Genomic DNA, 6,978 nt, shown 5'->3' with positions numbered 1-6,978 from the left:
TGGCCCTGAAGAATGCGGAAACTAAAAAAACTAAACATCATCAGTAACAAAGCTACCAAGACTTTACTGGCAATTCCCCAAGAAGCATCTACAACACGATTCTAAAGCACGACACGACAGACACAAGTCTAAGGGTAATCAAATAGCTGGAGTAATCAAAGTCACCTTTTATACGCTCAATACAACAGCAACGACACACATGTAACGAGAAAAGGATCAGCTTCACGCGGCAATTGATATAACAAGTGAGTGAGTGAGTGAGTGAGTGAGTGAGTAGACTTTATTTGAAAACAAGGTATTGACGGATGACTTTGTTGTTAGGCAGCCACGAGCCCCTGGGCCCGGACGGCTAAAAAAAAACAAAAAAAAACATCACAGTGCACCGCCGTTCATCCTCGATAGAAACGCACTCCCGGAAGAAGCCAGCATCATATTCGACACAAAAGAGAACAGCCGCGGCGTGGCAAGGCAAGCGGGGGAAAAAGAAAACAGCCAGAAATAGATCACAAAAAACGGCAAATTACCGCATATTTAAAAGTATACAAGCATACACAATACTTCATACAACATGTGAACAATTTCTAACAGGGGCACAAACCTAAATAATGACCTCGAAATGCAGAACGTAATTTTCTTAATCAGCTTTTTCACATTAAGACAGATGTCGCAATTTAGGAATTGTAACCAGTAAGATCTCAATTTGACTGGTGGGCAAAGGCCGACTAAGTTAGGGCGGCCGCTGCGCTCGACTAAAAGGGTGGCGGTCTACCAAGAACGAGAAGTCTTCGAAGCCCAGCCTGCAAGCAGCTGACGCGCTCGGCAGTGCATGCATGCAGAGGTGCAGGCAGAGCTCGGGGGAGAGGGCATCGAGGAGTCAGCCCGGGAACGCGCCCTGATGACGTGTACCCGGGGCGACCAATGAGAGCCCGTTCTGGTGATGTTTTCCCGCGCATTCGTCGCGAGGATGGAGAAGAAAGCTTGCGCGGGAAAATATCTCCGCCGCGCTAATCATGTCCGCCATGTTTCCACTGAGGCAACGATTCCACGAGAACGAGCTTGGCGAGTGACCGGCACTGCGTTCGATTAGGGCGCTCGGGTACGGGAAGGCACCTCGATATCCACAACCGCGAACGTTAAAGCTCGAACTGGTGAGCCCTGCTACCTTTTCGCTATGTCTGAAGCTACAAACATGCGCAGCAGCCCCTCCGTACGCGTTCAACACAGTAAAAGACTTTACCGACTGTATTCATGTAACCACTGTCTGGATTTAGGTTTACTATACCTCATTTTTGCCATGCACCGCTCACACTGACTCCACGTAGTTTGCCACTAAGTGCCCGCTAAAGAAACAAACGATTTCCTGAACACGCCGCGATGCGTAAGGCATCCTCACTTACCGTTCCTGCCTTTCGCCGCTTGGAGCGAGTTCTTGCAGTCAGGCTTTTTCGTCATTCCGAGGTATTGCCAAGTGTTCCACAATATCCATCAAACAGTTCGGTACTGGCAAACGACGCGCACACTGTCCATTTCTGAATGTCCGTGGGGCGGAGAGTCCGTTTCCCGCCAAAAGTTGCCGCCAAAGGTTCCCGCCCAGAGTTCCCAACTAAACTGCGGATTCCCAAAGGCACGCATATTCATACCGTCTCGAAGTCTGCAGCATGTGATCAGTCACTTTCGCCGGTCTCCAGCACGTCTCCGGTGCTCCGAGCCTCTCCCGTCAGACGGCGAACAAGCGAGAGCTTGAAAACAGCGCGGAAAGTCTTCCAGTGCCTAAGTCCCGCATCCTCACCAATTCTCCGTCAATTTCCGACGTGGCGGCCTCCAAGAGTATTCCGGCAACCCAGTTAAGCACTTCTGGACGACGTGCAGCACAGCCCGGCGCGATGAACCACTGCCGACGACCCGACCGATCACCCGACGCACCAGCCAGCTCGAGCGCCCAGCGCCAACTGACGCGCCGAGACCGCGGTCTTCGCGCGCTTTCTAGATACGTCCCTAGATTCTTGGCTAGGGACAATGAGCTTAACTGTATTACTCCGCTGCGAGAGCAGGCGCAGACAGCATCCGTCTTTTTTTTCCCCCAATAGCTTCCCCTCCCGCTGCTTAGACCGCCGTAAAACCAGAACAGGCTGGTTGTCCGTCGTGCATCGTGGGGACAAACGGGCTCGAACAGTGACAATCGCTGTTTATAATGAAGACGCGATTTCAACTCCAGGTCTGGGATTACGTCAGCCTGCATCAAATCCGCTGCAAGTTTCTCACATCCCGACGCCAAATGCCGGATCGTTCCTAACTGTGCCGCACGCACCGGTGTGACTTATCGAGGAGTTTACACCTCCTCAAAAGCAAGTATGTGGTTTGCAACTAGTACCTGCATTAACCCAGAGCATCCAGTTTGCAATACCTCCGCGCACAAGAAGCTGCAGCGGGCACGACTGGTAGGATAAGCAGGCGAGCACGTTAGCGGCAAACATGCAAACAGCCTCCGAAGCCGTGCGTGTAAAGTCGGCTGCTCCCGAGAGGTGTCCGCCGGACCGACGGGCCATTAGACGACAGCGAAGCTCCGTATCGCCAGTGCGTCGGTGCGACACAAACATAAAGGTTCTTTTCTATGCAAAAATCACAGTAAGAAAAGTTTAACATGCATAACGAGGGCGGCGATGCAAGCGAAATTCAACCGCAGTGCAAGGCTGCATCGATGCGCGGCGAACGTACTGGATCGTATAGTCAACGGCGCCGCGAATTTTTTCTTCTTCTTGCGAAATTATTGAGATTGGATCTCGTGAACGTCGGTGGTCTCTCCCAAGTGCAGGCCGCTAGAGCTACCAAACAAATGAGCCTGGCGACGATATCGGCGCCGACAGCGGCACCAACACCGCGCGTCGTCTGGTCGCTCAAATTTTCGCACACTGCTCCGCCCGTTCGCACGGGTTCAACGCAGTAAAGACTGCAACGATGGTATTCAAGGAACCACCGCTTGCTCTTAAGTCGAGAGAACTTACTTTTTCCACGCACTGCTAACATAACCTACCCGCAGGTAGGAACAGCCGCCTTTCGGAACTCTATCACCGCGAAGCTTATATCATATCCACTTACCGTTGCCGTCGTCCTCGTCCTGGAGCGAATCGAGCAATTCCGTCTCTTTCGTCATTCTGTGGTACGCCGCAGTGTCTCATCCAGCGAACAGCTCGGCATTTGCAAACGACGCGCACAATGTCCCCTTCCGAATGTCCGTCGCGCAGAGCTCGCGTTTCCCGCCAAAAAACGATCTCCATCTGGGCCGCGACTCTCTTAAGAGTCTCTCCTAAAAGAATTACGGTGAACAGCCTGGCGCCAACCTCACGCACGTTTCACGCCGACTGGAAATTTGCAGCTCGGTGTCAATTCCTCTCGCCGGTCCTCGACGCCGACTCCGGTACTCCGAGTGCATTCCGGCTGACGACGGACAAGCGAGAGCTCGAAGAGGGGCGCTCATTCTCCCGGCATCCGAGCCCGCATTCTTATTCACCAGTTCTCGGTCAATTTCGGTCGCAGCGCTCGCCAAGCGTATTCCGACGAACCATCCAAGCAATCGTCAACGACTTGCGGCACATTTTCGCGCGGTGGACCACTGTCGGGGACCCGATCGAGTTTCTGCAGCAGCAGCAGCAGCAGCAGAGAGCCCAAGTCGCGCTGACGAGCGCCTCCAAGAAACTGGCGCGAAAGAGCACGGCTGGCACGGCTACCGGCGCCATCTGCGTGTCCCTATGGACGGTCGTCTAGGGACAACGGTTTCAACCGCAAGACATGACATCGCGCGCAGGCGCGGACAGTCTCCGTCCGGAAGGTTTCCCAAGAAGCTTCTCCTTCCGCTATATTTGCGTCTACGTGAAAACGCGTCACCACGCTTTGATAGCTCCTCAGGCGTATTCGAGGATAAATGTGCTCCATCGGTGATAATGAGTCCTCTTCGTACTGTAGGCAGGGACTTAGCGGCCGTTTTTTGACGATTCCTTGTTTTCTATTTTTGTCCTCTGTTGGTGATTTGTTTTTTGTTTTTGTTTTTTTGCGCTTCTCATTGCTGCCTTGGACGATGCTCGGACGCAGTCATCGCTGGAACAGGTGACTCGGCGCGACGCAAAGAAATTTGCGAATGACTTGCTGGAAACTTTGCAACCGTGACTGTTTCGTTTTATTGTTTTTGTGCCCTTCGTCGACATTTGACTCGCACGACGCGCCCCATTGCTTCTATCGCGTGGATCGGCCACACGGTATAGTGCGACGGACGAAATAAATGCTAGCAAAGTAATCCTTGAAAAAATACCGTGCTAAATAGTTATGTACCTAACATACCGCTCGGTTTGCTGTCATTGTCCCGCTGCATCCCGAACTTTCTGAGACAGTCGAAGGCTTGACAATCGCAGCATTTTACTGCACAGTCGCTGCTGCTGCAGCAAGAAGGCAAGCTGCCATTCCAATTAACATGCGCCATATATATTTGATGACTAAATGAATATTTGCAACAAAATTGGTCTCATCTGCGAACAGTGTATACATAATCCTGGAAATTAACAACAATGTTTTTTTGTTTTTTTTTATATTGTGCAGTAAAAAACCATGCAGGCCCTGAAGTATTGTTGGTGTGGTTTTCTGTGCATCCGTTCACCTGCTATATAAGATTGGGTACTTCTATTGCAAGAAGGATGGCCCGATGACTTAATTATTGGAAAGCGGAGGAGGGAGGATGTTCTTGGCGCCAGCGTAATAATTTCTTTTTCTTTAGGTACGATATGCTATCTCTCAGGAATATTATATAGGGGGTTGAGGAACTGGCGGCGGAGTCGATGAAGGCCGATGCACTCAAACAGCGGGTGGTTAACCGTCGGGGCTGGCGCTAGCTAGCGTTCCAAGCCGAACGTGTCGGATGGTGTCGGTGTCGGCGTAAAGATCTCTCACCTTTGATGCATGTCAGGCGGTTCTCTCCAGGATGCTCGTACTCCATTTGACGAGGACGTCCTCTACGGTGCGGGCCCCGTGTATGTTCTGACGAACTATACATGCGCGCCTGGTACAGATCTGGTCGTGTATACACGGGGGCGCAGAACTCGTGCGGGTGCTCGTGCAGTTGGCGTCTGTCCGCCTATGTAGCGGGCTGCATAACTGTTTCGCTCGATGGGTCGCGATCCCATGACGCGTAGGCTCTTAAAAAAAAAGAGGCTTGCACCCTTTGGGGCCATTTTGCCCACAGTGATAATCGCCGTCTATCTAACCCACATTCCGTCTCGTTAACATTGCGCGCCCGGTACTTGCAAGTCATGCACGAACGGCATGCGCGTTGTCAGCGTGACATGGCATTCTCGACAAGAAAGCAGCGAGCGCAGACTCTTCAAGAAAGGAAACGTTAGAGCAAGGCAGATGACGATTATCACAAGTTGTGGGACAAGATACGCCCGAAAGGGCGCAAGCTTTTTACTTTTTTTTTTTTCTTTCAGAGTGCAGGAGACTGCGCCGCCAGGGTCCAAGCGGATCCAGCAGCTTGCTCGCGATCCCACACGCGCGAGCACGGCCTCACCGCTTCCGCGGCTGTCCGCATACGTGTTCCGGTGTCCTGTGGACTCTTACCTGAATTTTCGTTGCAGTGAGGAGCTTAGTGCAGAGATTCCTAATCCGCTGGCTCACAGGGAGTCACCGCTCGTGGTGTGTCTTGCCTACGAGTGCCTCTCGGCAATCTGTTCCAGAAATGCACTCTTTTGGACTGGTCGGTTCGTTGAACAAGAAAACGTATACTGCGCGTGTATATTGCGCAGCAAGTTACTTGCTCGGTAATCTTTATAGACAGTAAGGTGGACAAGCGATTTTCTTCCCTTTTTATTTGTGTTGTACTGCAGGCCCCCTGCGATGGTCCAATTGCTGGAGAGGCATAAGTTACATAAACTCTAAAAGGAAAACATACGCAAATGCAAAACATAAGGACAATACATTCGAAAAATGAAACAATCCACTGAAGAGTATAAGACAGAGCCAAGGAAGTAAAAATTGCAACGAAGAAAGCTTTGCGAAATTGTGCAACAACGTGATACAACTAAAACAATGTACCTATGAAAAACAAAATGATTCTGCTCCAACTTATGGGTCTGTAGCTTCCAGCTTTCGTTGGTTTTGTTGTTGAACTGTAAGGCCGGGGCGCATTGGTGCTGGTCGTGAACGTAGGCGAGGGTGGCTCACTTTGCCTCGGCGCACTGTTTAATGCTTGTCGTTGGGCGAGTTGATGAGTACATGCCACGCTACAGACACAAATAAAGACGTTTGTTTCCGTCCTTATAATTTTCCTTCGCGCCGGCTACACCATGTGGCACCAAGGAATGTCCGCGAAGACTGTGTTCTGTACAACGGCGGCGGTGCGTGCGGCGAGGGAGGTTGTTTCTTCCGTGTTGTGTCGTCTTGGTTTGTCCTGCCTGCGAGCTGGGTCCGCCATAACAGTGCGCGCGTCACACAAGAACACCTGGACGAGATGACGTGAAACGTTACACTGTTTTATGTATCGACCTATTACGTAAAAACAATGCTTGTATCTCATGATGCGTAGAGCAGAAAATATGTGCCACTACGCATGCGTGCCGCTCTATAATGACAAGGAGTATCCTTTAATATCCGGTGCTAGTCGGAATCGAACTCGCGCCACGCGCGGACTTCTCGGCGGCGCCGCTAGGTGGCAGAGCGCGTGCAGTGGTATGTGCGAGAGGAGCCCGGCTGCATACACGTTTCGGCATTGGAAATATGCGGTGCATCGCTACATTGCTTCAATGCTCATCGCATTAACGCCGAATCATCGTAAGGTGGGTCCTGCAGGAATGTATTTTTTTAATTACAAGCCCAGTTGTCCGGTCGTATAATTGCGAAAAGCATTACATAGATGTGTCAGCATACAAGTTTTTGTATTGTATCCGTTCTTTTATTATTGTCAAACGTAATCCTCACAAACTTCATATTTCCTGTTGC

The sequence above is a fragment of the Dermacentor andersoni genome, chromosome 11, assembly GCF_023375885.2.
Source record: "Dermacentor andersoni chromosome 11, qqDerAnde1_hic_scaffold, whole genome shotgun sequence".
Lineage (NCBI taxonomy): Eukaryota > Metazoa > Arthropoda > Arachnida > Ixodida > Ixodidae > Dermacentor > Dermacentor andersoni.
Note: the sequence above shows the minus strand (reverse complement) of the source record.